This window comes from Polypterus senegalus, chromosome 3 (genome assembly GCF_016835505.1).
Source record: "Polypterus senegalus isolate Bchr_013 chromosome 3, ASM1683550v1, whole genome shotgun sequence".
NCBI classification, from domain to species: Eukaryota; Metazoa; Chordata; class Cladistia; order Polypteriformes; family Polypteridae; genus Polypterus; species Polypterus senegalus.
In genome coordinates, this window is record NC_053156.1 from 116,745,018 (window position 1) to 116,765,234 (window position 20,217).

Sequence of the window (20,217 nt, forward strand, 5' to 3'; positions counted from 1 at the left end):
ACATTTGTACACTTCGGCTGATTCAACACCAGACAAGCACTAGAGCAACACAGTGAATAAAACAGGAACTAACATTGATATTAGATTGGCCTCCAGTCACTCACACAATTTAGAGTTGCTAATTAACTGAGCCTTTGTGTCTTTGGAGATTTAGGGGGAAACTTCAATATTGAGAAAGCCCAAGTGAATATATAGAAAATTTACAAATCCCACAAATATACCTACTAAGCAGAAATTTAAACTTATGATTGAATCAGTGATGTTTCATTTGGCCTGCAAGTCATCTGCTAAAAATGGTGCATGTTGTATTTTTTGTTCTTGCCATGAATATAAGCTGCTTTTCTGCAAAGTACTAAGTCAGGTCCTGCAGCGGTCATTAGAATTTATCTGTAATAAACTGAGTTAATCAAATTTCTCTGCACTTGTTATTGTTTTAGCACTTTTTCACAAGAAAGAGATGGGTCTCCCAAGATTTATGTGGCTTTGATAGTCAGCTTGCATACAGGGGTGAGCAGTGAAGCTTGAGACTGACAATCAAGAGGAAAATCCTATCTAGAAACTGAAGGACACATTAAGGGTTAACTGGGGCTTTGATTAGGGCCATGTCTGATGAGCTGCCTCATGTTAATCGAAGACTGACATCTATTATTAAACAAAATCCCCTCTTTCCAGAGGTTTAAATCAGAGTACGGTACTTGGTCAAGCCCATGCCTGATATCATACCTGAAGAGTCATCAGGATTTAAACAAAGGTATATTCTATGGAATTATTATAGGCCCTGGTTAGAATAATATCCTCCTTATGCTTTCCTCTAAATTGTGAAAATTGACCTATTTACAGTTGTTATTGGTTTTCCTCCTTTTATCTGTTATTTTATTATATGATGTTCATTCAGGGACAGAGTTGATCTAAGTGGGTTTACTGTGCCTGTTGATAATTATGTTAGAATGTTATGATTTACCCCAGTTGTTTCTCTTCTGAGTCTGTATTTGATCATTTTAAGTTTGTACATTTGGATTTTTTTTTTTAATTTTTACTGTTTTTAGAAATTTTGTAATACAGTGGGTCCATGTGCCTAGTTTACGTATCATGTGGGCATCTACTGTTGTTCTGAGTTTGAAATCGCTTAACGGTGAAATCTGCCAGTATTTTGTTCTACTCTTCACTCAAACTAATATTTGGGACTTTTTGACCCTTTATTAAATAAACCGGGTTAAGTACTGACACACAGGATATTTGTTATCTTTCTCGCTTGCAGTATGTTTAAACTTTGAAAATCTTTTTTGATATATCTAGAACACATGAATTGTACAGGCAGTGCCATAACAGGCAACACTCCAATGTTTAGCCTTCAGCCGCTCATTGTGAATTGGCCTGCTAAGCCACAAAATTTAGGCATGTGTGCTTTAGCCACTCAAAAAAAAGGTCTTTTTCAAAATCAGTAGCTGTTGAAAATCAGTCAATTTCCAAACGTGCTTATTCGGTTTAGGGTTACAGTGAATCAGTGCCTAAAAGCTGGTCTTCATTTTTAAAACTCTTGGAGTGAACATGACTAAATTTGAAAACCCTACATCTTTATTTTAGAAGTACTGTATTTATAATAAGTGCACATTATTTTCTGCCAAGAGATTACCAAGCTTGTTTGTGGAATTTCACTCTTATTGCTAACTCATGAAGCAGTATGTTTATTTTGGCTGGTTAGTTTTTTTTACCAGCTTCCATAAAAAGCAAGATATTTGTAGATGAATGCTCTTGACCTAATAGCTTATCTACGACAGTGTATTTTTTAAATTAATGGTAATATTCTAATCTCTTCTGAATGTGAGAAATAATCACTGCAGGTTTGAGTTTTCTGAGGTAAGAAACATCCAACAACAAAACATTCAGTCTGAGGAAGTGGTTTAAAGGTGTGAAGTATCACTTTAAGCTGAGTAATTGAGTAGACTGAACATTGGTTTAGGAAAGCTGCTTTCACAGTCTGGTCACTTTGTACAAATCCACAGTAGCAATGATGTAACTTTGACGAAAACAGGTATTACAACCTTTTTATTTTTAAGAGCAGAAGTATTTTCATCTGTCCATCCATTTTCTGAACCAAATACAATCAATGCAGTCTTGAGAGTAAATCAGGGCAACATAGTGTAACTCAGTGGACGGTATTGCTATCTTGCATTCTTACATCGAATGGACCATCATTCTGTTTATGACTTTGGAGTGTGGGTTACCTTGTCTTTCCATTTGACTGTTAAAATGAAAAAGGCACAGTGTGTGTAAGTTTTGGCTCTGTGCCTGTTTTTTCCATTATGGACAGTCATTCCCAACTAGAGCGCAATTCTGCCCAGAGCCCCAGAGTTCTGGGGTAGGCTCCAGTTCCCCTTTAATTAAAATTAAGTTAGGTGAGTTTTATAAATAGATGGATGGGCGATTCCTCTTTCAAAGCTTTCAGATTTTTGAAAATAACATGGTACAGGTGATTCATTTTTTTATGAAATGGACTTAGTAATAGTAATTCATCCTTCTTCATACCTTGACTTTTCTCTGAGTTTGAAGTTGAGTGCACAGACATGTTGGTAGAATGTTTATGCATTTTAAGGACATTTACTTCAGGGGGCATAAATATTCTGAATAATCAACTTCCACACCCTAACATTTGTGGATCAAATACGTATAATAAAAATATAATTTACTTCAAATTGGTGTTAATTGGTTCACCTTATAGCTGCTTCAACAGACTGAATAAATGCTGTCTCTGCGCAGATGACATTTCTGTTTGTGCTATTCAATTTGTGGTACAATACCCAAACTGGATCTTGTTTTGTTCTTTATCTTTTCTCTTTATTTATTCTCTGTCAGTTTACATACTGGTAGCTCTGTCATACACACCTTGAAATGTCTTTGTTTTTAAAATGATTGCACACATTAGTTTTTATCACAACTAGTTCCGGAGCTCCAGGCAGTTATCATAATTCCATAGGGATGCTGCTGAAAAGCAGTTACAGCCCGTCTCTCACACAAAGGCCTATTATGTAACTTGTAATTTATGATGTTTTGTACCACCACCCCCTATACCTATTGTCTTGCAAAGGTAGTGTTCAGACTACTAATCATGTGAACCTAAACATAATAAAAAATACTGGGGGAATTGGATAAGTGATGATGGAAAAAATCCTACCTAAAAATTCTACATATTAAGTGTCTAAAGAGTTGCTTAGGACTGCTTTAAACAAAAGTTTAAACTATTACTATTAAAATTTAAAACTGGTTAAAACCTGTTTTCTTAACCTAAGCCTTAGCCTTTTTATGTTACTGAAATTTAACTCAACTTAATAACTAAATTCTGTATAAAGAATATATGTTCTATATATCATAATATATATATCATATCATAATAGATCCCCAAACTTTTTTACTCAGAGTATGTGTATATATATATCTATACTAATAAAGGGGCAAAGCCCTCACTCACTCACTGATTAATCACTAATTCTCCAACTTCCCGTGTAGGTAGAAGGCTGAAATTTGGCAGGCTCATTCCTTACAGCTTACTTACAAAAGTTGGGCAGGTTTCATTTCAAATTCTACTAATGGTCATAACTGGAAGGTATTTTTCTCCATTAACTGTAATGGAGTTTAGCTGGAATGACGTGGGGGGGGGCAGAGTTTCGTGTGACATCATCACGCCTCCCACGTAATCACGTGAACTGACTGTCAACGCAGTGCGTAGAAAACCAGGAAGACCTGCAAAAAGCGCTTAAGAAAACATGCATTATATAATTGAGAAGGCAGCGAAACAATAAGAAGCGAGCGAGTGACATATACTACCATATTCATGAGTGATGCTACCTCGGAAAGAAAGCAAGGTGTAAACCTAAACTTTAAATTAAGTTCATAGACAGGCTACCGCTGGCGTTTCACATGCCCTCAGTTAATGCGGGATACAAGTTTAATGAGAGGACGCAGGATATAAACGAGAGTTTTGATCACTTTGTAACTAAGTTAAAATTGTAGGTGAAGGGGTGTGCTTATGCAAATTCCGAGAGACTGTGTTTGTGGGGATTGACAGTTAAGGTGGGTGGGGGAGTCACGTTATCATATCCCCTCACATTCATCTAATTTCGCTCTGAGCTGAGCTCATGCTAACGCCGTCTTCCGAAGCAACTTCGTCAGACTGCCACCAAATACTCACAGAAAAATCCACAAGTTAATACACACGCTGTCTCTAGAGTTTCTACACACTGAATCCTCCAGGCACTACTTACAAAAGGTCTCATTGACAATCGTGTTACGTTATTTTAAAAAACTTTCCTTTTCTTAGCACAAGCACAGCTGAGAAGCTTCAATGCATGTGCTCCATAACGCGTTAAAAATAATGCATTTAATCACACTTTGCATTACAAGCAGATTACATTGATCAGCGCATCCCGATTCATTTTACCCTCGCACCACCTTAGTTTGAGAAGTATGAAAAAATATGAGGTTAACACAGAAAAACAGATCACCAATTCAAGCTTTATAAATAATCGATTCGCCATCAATAATTGTTTTGGTAAAGCCATCCTCCTTCCATTTGATAATTTTTCCGCCACTAGCCATGATTAAATGAACGGTAATAAAGTAAGAGCAAAGCGAGGGTGACTTATTTAGGCAGGCATATATATGACAGCAACACTCATGACAATGTCAATCATGGTACGTTATTATTAAAATGTTTCCTTTTCTTTTCATTACTTTAACACACTACTTCTCCTCCAGTAGCTGGTATTTTGATATATATTATATATATATATATATATATATATATATATATATATATATATATATATGAATGACCTCCAAAGATCGCTGAGACTTTTGATATCATGAACGAGTCTGCAAAAACTGTGGTCTCCTGCCCAGCAAAAGTCGAGCAGCCAGCGCGCGTGCATAGCTGTGCCGGCCTTTGAGACGCTGACTGCGCTTCTGCCTTAAGTCAAAGTGAGCACTTTTCATTTTTTTCATCCTCCACCTGCGCTATAGCCCAGACAAGTGCAAACACGGGACCCCTTTTCTACACCACGGCAAAATAATATTAAGGCGATTCACACTTTCTTTTGCACGTATACGATTATGAGGTCCTCACCCGGATTATGAAGACACGCACACGAGTGGAGGACTGACAGTGCCATCACAGACGATTAATGGCAGGGACGCTCTCCAGTCTACACAAGACCCACCGCGACTGTCCCCAAAAGCCGATCATAACGCCAGCGAACACATCTCTATACTATATAAAAGAAAAAGGCAACTTTCCTTTCTTTACACCTTTTTTCCTTTGATCCCAAACCAAAGCCTTTCTCGCTTAACACTGCAGAGGACACAAAACTAATTTTCTTTAAATGCCGGTAAGGCACATTACCAGAGGCACAAATTTGAACGTTCACATAGAAAATGTAATTTCTATACCACAGCCGTCGTGTAGCGCCTTAACCAACCAGAAAATTATCAGACAGGTTTAATTGATTTCATGCCAGGCCCAATAAAAAAAGTGTTCCTTTAATTTTTGTGAGCAGTATATATATACAGTACAGGCCAAATGTTTGGACACACCTCCTCATTCAATGTGTTTTCTTTATTTTCATGACCATTTACATTTGTAGATTCTCACTGAAGGCATCAAAACTACGAATGAACACATGTGGAGTTATGTACTAAAAAAAAAAAAAGGTGAAATAACTGAAAACATGTTTTATATTGTAGTTTCTTCAAAATAGCCACCCTTTGCTCTGATTACTGCTTTGCACACTCTTGCCATATATATATATATATATAAAATATATATATATATATATATAATATATATATAATTTGTTGAATGAATTGTGCTGTGGTATGGTTGTATAATTTAATGTACTAGGTTATTTTACTGTGTAAAATTATTTTCACTCTCATTTATTTTGGAATGAGCTTTTAAACACTGGAAATGAAAACAAATCATGTAAGAAAAACAAATTGGCGACCATATGTTAAATATATACTGTATTTTCTACTTTATTATCCTAAGCAAGTAAAATCAGAATTCCTTTTGCCCATTTTCTGCTGCTTTCTTTTTTTTCAAGTGAACTCCATTCACTAGACTTGTTTTCCAGATAACACACATTGGTGACGGTATGCTGTTTCTGCTCTTGTTCTGTTTGTTTGTGAATCCTAATGTTCCAGTCACAGAATTGCTGCCACTGTTAATATATAATATTTCCTTTAAAGACTCTGTAGCGTTCCTTTTATACCAAATGGCTTTTTTATTTTTATAGGACCAGATACACAGGAAATGTTCATATTAAAGTGTTGTCATATTTCTAAGAAAAGCAAACAAAGAAGTGACACTATGGTAAACCTCTTATCTAAGATATCAATAACAGCAAAGGTTATATGTCCCTTGACAGCCTTCAAATATTCCGTCAAAGAAAGGCTTGTCACTTAGATTGAAGATACAATGAACAGTCAGTCACTAGTGACAAAACTGGATCTCATGACCCGGCATAACAAAAAAAGTAATTTCTGCATTTCTGTTGGACCCAAGACAGGGTGCTCGCAGTTGTGAAATGTTGTGATCTAGTCAATAAACAGAAGCAGGCTCTTAGTGGCACAGGTTTGAATCCATGTTTTCTCATTAAAACTGCTTTTTACAGAATCCAGACACGTGAAAAAGGAAGTACTTTTTATAAAATGTTCTTTTTCAACATATATGAACATATTGAGATTTTTATCTTCATTTAAACAGTATGTTTAAATAAAGATGATATAATGAAACAAACATCATGCCATGTTTACATTTTGTAGAGCATTGCATAATTTAAATAAACAGAAATGTAAATTTTGTATTTGGATGACTTAAATATTCCCCTTCATTTATCAGGTGCAGCAGATCTGGTGCTGTTTTGTCTTAGTAGAGTAATATTTTACTCTACTTTCCCTTTTTGTATTATTAATATGTAGCCTTTGTCAGAATGCTTCAAATCTCACAGACTTAGCATTGTTTCTAAGGTTTTGTACCATATAATTTCTCCCCACCTTCCCTTCTACATCTATAACCTCAGGCAATTAGGTGTAGTAAAAGACAAGCAGGAGTAAAGTTACACTTTAAATAATGTATTATTGATAATATTCATAAATAATAATAGTATGCACATTATATTTGAATATTGCCAAATATACAACCTGATAAATGGTGATGTGTAGTTTCAGGCGGCACACAAACTGGTTAGTTACTTAAAATGTCTTTAGTTAAGGCATCATTTTGTGGTCAGCTTTCTTCAGAACAGGCCGCACTGCCTGTCTCAATATGGCTACCGAGCTGTGCTCTCCATTGTGTTGTCCTTTTCAGTTTATGGTGTGAGATGGTCATTCATCAGTTTGGTGAGAGAGTGAAGTAAAGCAAGCAAATTTATAGGTTTTCTGTCCAATCCCTAGAGCCAATACAAGCCAATTCCAAACAGCCATACTTCAGACCAATGGTGGGGAGGGGGGGGAGACTAGAACATCTTCACACCTGCCCTTAAAACCATATGTTAAGGTAAAGCTTGGCAGTTAGGCAGCCTGGCTTTCCTATGGGGGTTGAGAGGCTTCAGAGAAACATTTCCTCCAACTCTGTCATAAAATTCACTTTCCTGACTTAGTCCTAGGGGGGTAAACATGAATGCTTCTCACTAATGCAACACTAATATTATGTTGCTTTGCCTAAGTTACAAATAAAGACATACAAAATATTTATCAACTTATATGCAAAATTTCACATCACAACAGGTGCAAATGATTTGAATATCACTAGAGATGATCTTGTCCAAACTTGTCTTATTTAAACCTCAGACTATTGTGTGTATTCTCACCATACCTAGATCGAAAAGAGCTCCTTGAGCTCCTCAGAAAGAATTTTACAGATTCCTGTGAAACTTGGAAGGGATTTATAAATGTCTCTGAACAATTGGAAATTAACAATTTCACTGTCTAGATCATCGTGTGCAAGTGGATAAGATTTCAGATAATTTCAAGCTTATCCTGGCCAGGCCACCCAGCAAGTTCATCTCAGTAGCAGAACACAAGAGGATGAAAGAAGTCTCCAAGAACCACAGAATTTCATCACACGACCTACAAGTCACTGTTACCATTAGAAAGTGGTTTCACACATTAGATCTGCATGAAAAGTGATCTAGGAGGAAAGCTTTGCTATCAAGAAAGAACATAAGAGGAAGACTAAAGTGTGTCCATCCATTGAACACCCAGACAAAGACTAGAACTTATGGGACAATGTGCTCCTGACAGACAAGGCAAAGACAGAATTATTTGGTCACCGTACCAGAAGACATGTTTGTCAAAAACCAAAGACGCCACATGAGCATTATATGATAACCCAAAACATAGCAGTATATCTAACTAACTACAAAGAGGACTATTTCATTTATGTTAGGTACAATGCCCAGAGGGGACTGGGTGGTCCCGTGCCTGGAACCCCTGCAGATTTTTATTTTTTTTCTCCAGCTGCCTGGAGTTTTTTTTCTGTTTTTCTGTCCACCCTGACCATCGAACCTTACTCCTTTTCTATGTTAACTAATGTTGTCTTATTTTAATTTCTTATTTTGTCTTTTATTTTTCTTTTCTTCAGTATGTAAAGCACTTTGAGCTACTTTTTGTATGAAAATGTGCTACAGTATATAATTAAATGTTGTTGATATCTACCATGGATCTAAATCGTATCGAGATACTATGAGGGGATTTGGAATGATCTGTGCACAGCTGTATGGAAGGGTGGCAAAAATGTCCAGTGGGTGTCAGAGAGTGGTAGATGGTTATAGGTACAACCTACACGAGGTTGCTTTTGCCAAAAGTGATAACAACCAAGCTATTCTTTGATTAAGCATCGCAATATCATAGTTTCCAATTTTTTAAATTACATCATGTTTACATAAAGATGCTGTATAAATGAAGATCAAATCTTAAAATAGTAATGACATTTTCATGTGACTATATGTCTTCTTTTTCAATACTTTCTACATTAAAAATTTTTGAAAAGAGTTTTTTTTTTTTAAATAAGATATTTGGTATGTAATTTGAGTTGCTTCATATTTTGGACTAAACTTTTCTCCCCCCCCCCCAACTGTTTGTTAAGATTGTATGATTGTTTGCACACTGTCATTCTGCCACAGTTTGTTTGGTGATGTGTCACTCGTATTTTAAGTTTTTTGGACATTGTAAGTGAATAAAATTTCAGTTCATCTTAGAGTAGTGCCGAGGTGTCACCCATTGCATGGCTGCACTTAGTTCCTAATCTGGGATCCTGAGTTGGTTTGTTATGTGGTGGGTGTGGCAATGCACTGTTTCAGCGCATGCTTCTAACCTCTCTCTCTCTCTCTCTCTCTCTCTCTCTCTCTCTCTCTCAATAGAATTTAAAGTCAGTTTCAGTGATGCACATTTTAGACATTATGAAATGCTTAATATGAGCCAAGATGTTGAGTGACATCCTTAACTTGGTTTTCTAGAATCTTTGCATTAAATTTCTAATGCCTGTGCAGCAGTATATCCTGTTGTATGCAAGCAAACAATTTCTACAAATATGACCAATTTTCCTCTACTTCAAAGATAATTCTTAAAACTTGCTCCAGAATATTAATATTTAGTGACAAATTAAGTGAGTATCAGTAATTGATTTGAAACTTGAATTGGATTTGCTCCTTTTGTCCCTTTTCGCTCTCTCTCATGTGTTCAGTTGCTCTCAATTTATCTCTTCTTTAACTGATTGAAAATGCTGCATATATGCAGTACACTGTTAGTTCACTTGTCAGTGTGACTAATATTTGAAAGGAACCTGCTGTACAGTGTGACAAGCAGTCAAACATGATAACAAATAAGAGACAGCAGGTGATCTTTGAAATGATAGCTTCTTATACCCTAATCAACCTCCAGTTTACAAGATATATGACCTCATTCGTACTGGGATACTGGAACAAATTTGGTTAGGCACTTTCAGTAAGAAAGATCTGTAATTTCGGATTCAGATTGGTAGTGATGACTGAGTTGCCCATGTTACAGAGCAAAGCAGGGCTATGTGAACTAGCAACAATATGATTTGCTTCTAGTTGACTTTGATTGACAATTTTTCTGTCCCTAGATCTGCACATAATGTTTCCAGTCTACAACAATATTCACTTGGTTGAATGTGGTGCACACAACCTACATTGGTGTTGAGGCTTTCCTATTAATCACCTTAGTGATGGTATGAGTTCAGCTCATTGAAGGAGTTGTTTAAGTAGGCAGTTTCATATCAGTATAGAATCTTAAATATCTGTTTGGCCTTTGTGTCAAATGGCCTAACTTTGTTCAAGTTGATTTGGTGTAATTAACCTTTTTTTTTAGTACAATAAATCAAGGCTTCTTTGGAAGCACAATATACCCCACCAAACTGATATTTTTTATGTAGTATGACTTTAAGTTTGAACATCAGCTTTATTGCTTCAAATATTAATGTTTACTATCTTAAACTCTGTTTGGAGGCGATTACAGTATAGCATTAACCATTCAAAGTATGGGGTTTGTCCTCATATCAACTAGCAGAAATAATGTGACACATCAAAAATAGGTCCTATGTTAACCCTGTTCCCCTTTACACTCTTTATTATGTAGACCTTAACAGAATGCCCCCAAATTCAACGTTCTCACTATACTGTTAGGATTTAATGCTGCTATAGTTCAATACTTCACTGTTCCTTTTACATCTGTAATACCAGGCAATTCGATAGAGTACCAGAGCAGACAGGAGAAGTTACACAGTTATTCATGTGTTGCAGATGAAATATTATAACTAGTGCCATAAACAAAAGACAGATAGTATGTTTCATACCAAATCTGATAGCACTAGGTTAGGTGTGCACCTTCAGATGGCATATAAACTTATGGTTACGCTCGATTTTCTTTTTAGCCGGTTCATTGTCTGCGTAGGGCCAGGCAGCATGGACTGTCTAAATATGGCTGCCAAGAAAGAAAGAAAGAGAGAGTCTTCTCAAGATGGAAAATAGCAAAGAGACTAAGCCTCAGCATCAGCCCCAACCCAATGGAATCCAGTGGATTCCTCACAAGCCTCTCAAATCATAGCCCCGATTCTAGCACAGTCCTGCTGCAGCCTTATGTCTTAACCACCTGTATTCCCCCAGCATGTCGACTAGTTTCAAAGGATGTACAAATGTAATTTTAGACAAATCAGAAATAAAGGGTAATTAAGTCATATACAGGTGCCGGTCATAAAATTAGAATATCATGACAAAGTTTATTTATTTCAGCAACTTGTATATTAGATTCATTCATTACACACATACTGATGTATTTCAAATGTTTATTTCTTTTAATTTTGAAGATTATAACTGACAACTAATGAAAGTCCCAAATTCAGTATCTCGGGGAAAATTAGAATATCAATTAAGACCAATGCAAAAAAAGGATTTTTAGAAATGTTGGCCAACTGAAAGGTATGAACATGAAAAGTATGAGCATGTACAGCACTCAATATTTTTGTTGGGGCTCCTTTGGCCTGGATTACTGCAGCAATGCGGCGTGGCATGGAGTCGATCACTCTGTGGCACTGCTCAGGTGTTATGAGAGCCCATGTTGCTCTGATAGTGGCCTTCAGCTCTTCTGAATTGTTGGGTCTGGCATATTGCATCTTCCTCTTCACAATATCCCATAGATTTTCTATGGGGTTAAGGTTAGGCACATTTGCTGGCCAATCAAGAACAGGGATACCATGGTTCTTAAACCAGGTACTGGTAGCTTTGGCACTGTGTGCAGGTGCCAGGTCCTGTTGGAAAATGAAATCTGCATCTCCATAAAGTTCGTCAGCAGCAGGAAGCATGAAGTGCTCTAAAAGTCCTGGTAGGTGGCTGTGTTGACCTTGGACCTCAGAAAACACAATGGACCAACACCAGCAGATGACATAGCACCCCAAACCATCACTGACTGTGGAAACTTTACACTGGACCTCAAACAACGTGGATTCTGTGCCTCTCCTCTCTTCCTCCAGACTCTGGGACCTTGATTTCCAAAGGAAATGCAAAATTTACTTTCATCAGAGAACATAACTTTGGACCACTCAGCAGCAGTCCAGTCCTTTTTGTCTTTAGCCCAGGCGAGACGCTTCTGACACTGTCTCTTGTTCAAGAGTGGCTTGACACAAGGAATGCAACAGCTGAAACCCATGTCTTGCATACGTCTGTGCGTGGTGGTTCTTGAAGCACTGTCTCCAGCTGCAGTCCACTCTTTGTGAATCTCCCCTACAGTTTTGAATGGGTTTTGTTTCACAATCCTCTCCAGGGTGCGGTTATCCCTATTGCTTGTACACTTTTTTCTACCACATCTTGTCCTTCCCTTCGCCTCTCTATTGTGCTTGGACAAAGAGCTCTTTGAACAGCCAGCCTCTTTAGCAATGACCTTTTGTGTCTTGCCCTCCTTGTGCAAGGTGTCAATGGTCGTCTTTTGGACAACTGTCAAGTCAGCAGTCTTCCCCATGATTGTGAAGCCTACAGAACTAGACTGAGAGACCATTTAAAGGCTTTTGCAGGTGTTTTGAGTTAATTAGCTGATTAGAGTGTGGCACCAGGTGTCTTCAATGAATGAATCATTGTAATGAATGAATCTAATACACAAGTTTCACTTTTTAAATGTAATTACTGAAATAAATCAACTTTGTCATGATATTCTAATTTTATGACCGGCACCTGTAAAGACCGACTCTGGTTAACTTTCCTCCTAAAAAGGCACAATCTAATGTGTTGTATCCAGCTTCCTTTCACTTTTAAATTAGATAGTTGGACAAGAACTTCAAATATTTATATTGTTAGTCATTATTAATTAAAAAAAAGGTCAACCCATATGTTCCATTACAGTTAAAAAAATAATAATAATAAAAGCTTCACTAATTCTCTTGATTTCTTTTTGAGAGGAATGCGGTCTACCATGGCTAATTAGGAGTTTTTATATTTCTGTCAAGTTCAAAGTTAACTGCATCGGTTTAAGATTTGACAGTTCCTGTATCGAAAGACTGTAATAATATAGTAGCTCAGCTCTCTTTTTTGATTTTTATTGTGATTATGTTAAGATTAATTGTTTTTTTGCAGTTGTATAGACCTGTCAGTAAGAATCAAACTGCCTTTGACTACACGCAAGAACTCAAAAATAGGAAAAAGACATTGAGTTGCTCCAGATTATATTGATACCATAAACAGCAACAGCCTAAAACATTAATTTATACTTTGCATAAGAGTAAACTTAATGCAAAAGGTAATTGCAATAAAACAGAAAAATAATACATTAAAACCTCAGAAACTATTCTGTTTCTATTTTTGAGCTTACCAAATCTCATTGGAGTTTACAATGAAGAGATGTAAACTACAGAATCGTAATTTCAACTTCCAGAATACCAAACTTTTTTTTTGCTTTATTTTTATGTTAAAAAAAAGGTGAAGTGCTTTAGCAAGTGCCTTATAATCACTTTTTATCTTTCATACTCTGAGAATTACCTGAGCCCTCAGGAGTGGGGAAGCTGTTTAGTCACACATTACTTGTAGTTTCATCAAAAATGTAAGTGTTGCAGTTTTTTCTTCTTTGTGGCTTTCTATCTGCTTAATACTCAACATATAGGAGCATTTTGCCTACAATTCAGCATTAGTCAAAAACCTATTAGCATTATAATTTTGAAGTTATCGATATTGTAGGTATTCATTTGAGCAGAGCTAATTATCTTGTGGTAAATTAAGTTAAAAAAAAAAGTAAATAAAAAATGTGAGAAAACAAATCCGAGTGCCTGCATTGAACTAACTTGACACCAATGTCCAAAATAACTACGTCAATATCCAAAATGCAGTAAGCATTTCAGGATGCTGCGCATCACACTTTAGCTCTACACTGCTCATCCAATTACAGACGAGACAAGTTAACTTGGTAATGCACATGCTATCTGTTTTGTTGTGTAAAGGTGTTCATGAAAGGTTCTTTAACCTCAAAGGTTCTTTCTGTATTGATGGACAAGTTTATACTGGAAGTGACTAAATTCTTAGGCTGGACTTACAGGTACTCGCTGCAGTACTGACCTATGTGACATTCACTCATCACAGACAACCAGGACCAAGACTGGCTACCTCAATGTTAATACCTTAGCAAGGGCCTGAAGTTGATCTATTTACGAGCCACACTCCTGTCAGGAAGCCCGAATCGCTATCCCTGAAAGGGCCATCATTTCAAACTTTCTTAGCAAAGAGATGTCTGTGTAATTTAAAGAGTTGATTCTTTTGCACAGCCTTTCTCCTTCTCTTCTTTACACTTTCATCCTTGGACAGCATGATGGTTCATTGTGGTTTCATAACTGCCTACACGCTGTCTGTCTCATACAAATGCTGCGTTCTCGTTCCTTATATTAATTATTGCCCCTCCATTTTAAAAGCCATATGCCAATTGTCTGTCTCAAAAGCTGCATAGTGTCCGCCTCTCCAAAAATGCTGTAACTCTCAGGTGATTTGGAATTTCTGTTGGTTTTTGTTATCTGTCAATCTGAAGTTATTTGAACAAATTATGAGATACAAGTTACACAACAAAGTCCCAAGAAGCCCCTCTTTCACATTTTCTTACAATTGTATTTGCACTTGTTAATTTATCTGAGCTTAATCATAAACCTTCCAATAGATAACACTTCTTAACTTTTGGTTTTGCATTTACATATTTTTCCCCAAGTTCTCTGCATCCCAGAATTCAACACTCTGTTCAAACAAATTGTTACCCTTTCGATTTGTTTAGCTGATAGTTCAAAAGAAGAACAGATGTAACAGACCCCAGTTATAAAGTGGTCTCAAACTTGACTCACAATATCTTGTAACATTTTAACCTCTAAAACTTTGCAAGCCCATCTTTTCTGTCTCTAATAAGGAATCAATCTCAGCAGCTGCTCCCCTCCCCGTTGACAGCATGATGTCAGTGCCTACCTGTTAGGACCTTTTTGCTAAACTCCTATTTAAATACACACAATTAGAAGTTGTGCTAGTTTTCCGTTATAGGTTCTATAATGTGTTGATAGTCTTGGTCACACTGATTATTTACTTTAAAACTTTATCTTCCCTAAGTAATCCTAAAATAAAATACACAAGTTAAATATTATGAATCTTATTTAATAAACTTAAAAAAGTACATTTTTCATCCCTATTACACAATGAAAGGCATTCTGTTGCTAATGAACACCATTAACATTAAGACAGACTTGATACTATATTTCTGTAACATGTCCTGATCCAGTGTTACTGGGAACAGCTCATGGTCTTCACTGTTCACCTGATAAAAATGTTAGAAAATGGATAAATATTGTGGTATTTTTAATATAATGACAAAATGTAGATAGAACAGTGTGAACTTTTGATCATCACCATCAATGCTAACTATGGCTCTTAAAATTTGTTGCCTTACACCTGAATACATTGCTATAAGAATCAGATTTTGTGAATGTTACAAATTTCATTCAAACACCACTCTTAAATATAACAGTTATTGTCATCTCCCCTTTTCTCTCTTTGTCACATCTAATATGTGGAAAGAACACTTACAGTTCTTGGCACTTTGTGAGTAAATCACTGAAAACATGCATGTATCCAATATATTATAGCTTAAAGAAAATATTAAATAACATGAATAAAATATAGCGGGTTGGATAATGGATGGATGGAAAACAACAAAGCACTGAAATATTTTTCAAAAAAATATACTGTAGAGTTTTTTTTAGAAACTTTTTTTAATGTGTTTATATTGTATATTAATAATTAAGCTGAAAAGAATACATTGACATATAACAGACTGTATTTACCCTTGCCGTAAAGATAATCAGCAGAACAGCATATTGCAGGTAAATATGAAATAAAGGTGCAGCACTAAAATGTTTTGGTTTGGGAATGGTGGTTTGTTGCATCAGGACCTCATGATCTGCCTTTATTAAAAGATCTTTTAACTGGGCTCTGCATGACTTGAAGCTGGCAGTGATTCAAAACAAACACGCACATCTATATCAGGAAGACTGATGAAAAAGAAGATACAGTTTTAATAGCCTTGCATGCATTTAGAAGCAAACGGTAATGCAACAAATGTCACTGAGTTTAGACAGTTTTACAAGAGTGAGCTCAGCAAAATTCACCGTCAATACTGTGTGAGAAAGAAACAAAAATGTTTGGAATATGTGTGCAATTTTTGCCACTAACCGCAACAAGATGTATTTCTATAGCACATATACATACAAAAGATAAGTGCTTTACAAGATATCAAATAAATAGTTACAAGCAAAGAAAAAACAAATTAAAAGTAGATAAGAATAATAAACAGTAAATAGTATACAACAAATAAATAAGATTACATAAGACAGGTTTATAATTAAGAGAAGTAAAGTCTCTAAGTACAGTTCTTCAGTTAAGATGGTGAACAAAACAAAATCTGTAAAGGTTCCAAGCCAAAAGACCTCCCAGCCCCCACAGGCATTATGCCTGCGATAAATTTTCTTAAGTAGTTCCTTGTTGGTTTTTTTAGGCTTATTGGATTCAACACAGTCAGTCTAGTGGCAGATTTGAGTTTCTGCTTCAATTGAAACATCGCAGGCTGCTGTGCGGGACTATGATCAGGTTTTGGTGACACAGAAAACCACCACAAAAAAAATTACACATTGAAGATATGGTAATTCTACACATATCTAGTTTAATAATAATAGAATAAAAAGAAGTGGTGAGACAGCCTTTTGCTGGTATGCACCCAAAATCTGGAAAACTTACCAATAGAGAGATGCCAGGCTAACACTGTGGATGGTTTTAAAAAAACTCCAAAAACCCACTTTTTTAATCTGATTTCTTTGTATATAAAGTTGTCAAGTGCAGAGGAGTCAAGATTATTCTTGCAGAATAGTTTAACTACTGCAGTCTTTAGATAAGCTGGGAAGGCCCCCATATCTAATGACGAGTTCACTATGCCAACTATACTGCCAATTAGCTAATCAGAGACTTCTTTTTAAAAACCTGTTGGGACACGGGCAAGGACAAAAATGGTAGGTTTTAGTTGAGAAATTATTTTGTGCAGTTCCGGCAAACCTATTTCAATGAAGGAATTTAATTTGATATAAATAGCATGCTGAGGTTCAACAGTATTAACTATGGAGAGATGTATTATATTACTTCCAATATCATTATTTTTATGTTTACAAAATGAGGCAAAAGCCTGTCAAGTTTCCCTTGAAGTTTATAGGAGGCATTTCACTGGTTGAAGTAGGTTTAGAAGATATTTAGTAGTTGAAAATAAAATCACTGGGTTACCTACATAATCATTTATAATTTTAGAAAATAGGGCAGCCTCTCCAGACATACTACTTTGCTGTACTCGGCTAAATGTGCCTTAATATTTCAGAGTATATTGTTAATTCAGTTTTTCTTTGTTTTATGCTCAGCCCTGTGGCATTTTCTCTTAAGATCTTACACTCTGAGTTTTCCATGGTAATATGCTAATGCTAGCTTAGGCAATTAGTTACTCCAAAGGAACAATTGCTCTTTTCACATTAGGTGTTAAGTTTCCTTTAATGAATACAATAAATAATTTGTAAGGATTTTGGGTTACAGATTCACTAAGACTATCCCTTTTTCCTAATTTACAAGAGGGTTATCAAAAAAGGTTCAAGTCTAACATATCAGTAAAGCCAAGTATGTTTTATTTGTGAGCATAATTTCAACAAAAAAATAGTGTGCTTGTTATATTTTCATGAAACATTTCTGTAACACCCCACTAACATTTTTTGTCTTGCTGGTGCTTTGCTGTAATCAATTTGAGATCTTCATTATTGTCATAGCACATCCATTAGAGACATGCCTTTAGATTGGAGAACATGTAGTAGTTACGCAGATCTGGAGAATAAGATGAGTGTGGCATATCTGTTGTCGTGAGGCAGAAGGTGGTGGTCAAAAACTTTCCTCGCTACTGTTTCCTGACTGAGTGCCTCCAACACCAAAGAAAATCAGTGTAATATTGACCAGTTACAGTAAACGGAGTTTTTAAATCGTATAATCAATATCAACAACAACCTCAACATCATAAAAACATTAAACACATGATCTTGACATCACTGGCTTGTACCTTAAGTTTGGGACAACTTCTGTTCTATTGTTTTAATTGTTGTTAGGACTCCGAGTCATAGCAACATATCTAAATTTCATTCCCAGTTATAAAATACTTGTTAAATTTCTCTTAATTCATGACCTCCGAATTCTCCATAGGACACTAGGTGTAGTAATGCTTTATTTCAAGAGTCAATATTTTGAAAATCCACAATATCACACATCTATACTAATAGAAGGCAAAGCCCTCAGTGACGCACTCATTACTAATTCTCCAACTTCCCGTGTAGGTAGAAGGCTGAAATTTGGCAGGCTCGTTCGTTACAGGTTATTTACAGAAGTTAAGCAGGTTTCATTTCAAAATTCTACGCATAACGGTCATAACTGAATCCTACTTACGTACATATATACGTCCATAGCCTGCAGCTCGGTCACCTTGTGAGGCGGAGTTGCGTCCCCCATCCCCACGCCTCCCACATAGTTGGCTGCCTGCCTATATTGCGTCCCCCATCCCCACGATGTGTCTTATGTATTGAATGACTGGGACAGGTTCAAGGTGTGGACTGTTGACAGTACATGAGATAATTATACTACACAGGAGCACTAGAAGAGTGAAATGCTTAAGCCCTTCACCTATGTTTCTGCATGTGAGTGAATGGCTGCTGCTGAATTGTTCGGTTTTCGCTTTCAAGTGTACCGAAATGGCCAAATATTTTACACCTTTGGAGAACCGCCAATGCCTCTTAAACATCTTAGATTCACAGGTGACGATTTGAGTAGTGGACACTTTGATGTTTATGAATGTTTCAACTCTTAAAAGCTGGATGCGAAGTTATCGATGAAGCTGGTTGTATGCTTGCAACACTTGACAGATGCCGAATGTCACTTCAACACAAGTCTGCAAATACTAACATAATTGAAACAAACCATGAAACTCAAACCGATTATGACAGCAGCAATCCAAGCTGTGAGAAAACAGTAAAAAGGAGGCATGTCAGACGTTTTGGTATATTTTCTGATGCAGCTAGACGGAAACAACTTTGTGACTCTGCCTCCAAATACTCTCAGAAAAATGCACAAGTTAATAGACACGCTGTCGCTAAATACTCGCAGGCAAATCCACAACTTAATAGAGACGCTGCTGCTAAATATTCGCAGGCAAATCCACAAGGTAATACCGGGAATGCCTGTTAAACATCTTAGATTCATGAGTAGCGATTTGGGTAGTGAACACTTCAATGAGTGAAACCTGTTATCTTTACAACAGTTGACAAACACGGAAACTTGAACATAACACGTCCTCCAAATACGAACCTGATTGAAAGAAATAATGATAATCAAATCCTTGATGACAGCAACACTCATAACAGTGACAAAACAATTACATTGACAATCATGTTACGTTATTTTTAAAATGTTTCCTTTTCTTTTTCATAACTTTTTTAACACACTACTTCTCATCTGCGCGGGTATTTTGCTAATATTATATAAACAGTGTCTGTACAAAAAAAAGTAACTGCATTTAGGCAATAACATCAATTGAAAACCTTAAATATATATTTTCCTTAAATATATATTTTTTATAATTGCACCACCTACTGCTCCTCTTCATCTGACTTTCCAACCATTGCTTCCTTGAGTGGTCCAAAAATGTGGTAATTATTGGGAGCTGAGTCTGGCGAGTATGGTGTTTGTGGAAGAAAGTCTGAAGTACAGGTTCTTGGTGATTGCTACTGTTGCATGGCCACTGTGAGACAGAGAACTGCTGTAACAAGAAGCCTCAACTCTGAAGTCCATGACACTTGGATTTGTTTGCAGGTTGAAGAGGGTTTCAGAGGAGGCCTGAATATGTGGCACTGGTTACAGTATTCCCCCGGGTATGTAGTGCTCCAAAATGACACCTCTTTCATCCTAAAAAAGAGCATCACCTTCCATGAAGATGGCTGCATGCAGAACTTGTTTGCTTTTGGTAAGGAGAGGATTGATGACCCCATTCCTTGTGATGTCATTGCTAGGTGTGTCTGACTTAGCTAAGGAAAGTCCGCCACAGAACTCCTGCTGTTTCAAAACTTCCTGCATTACT

General features: G+C 36.5%; 1 protein-coding gene across 1 annotated transcript in view; it reads left to right on the forward strand.

Annotated features, from left to right (window-relative positions):
- The window catches only part of LOC120525501 (prolyl endopeptidase), a 298,115-nt gene that overhangs the window by 123,356 nt on the left and 154,542 nt on the right, over positions 1-20,217 (forward strand). The window lies entirely within an intron of this gene.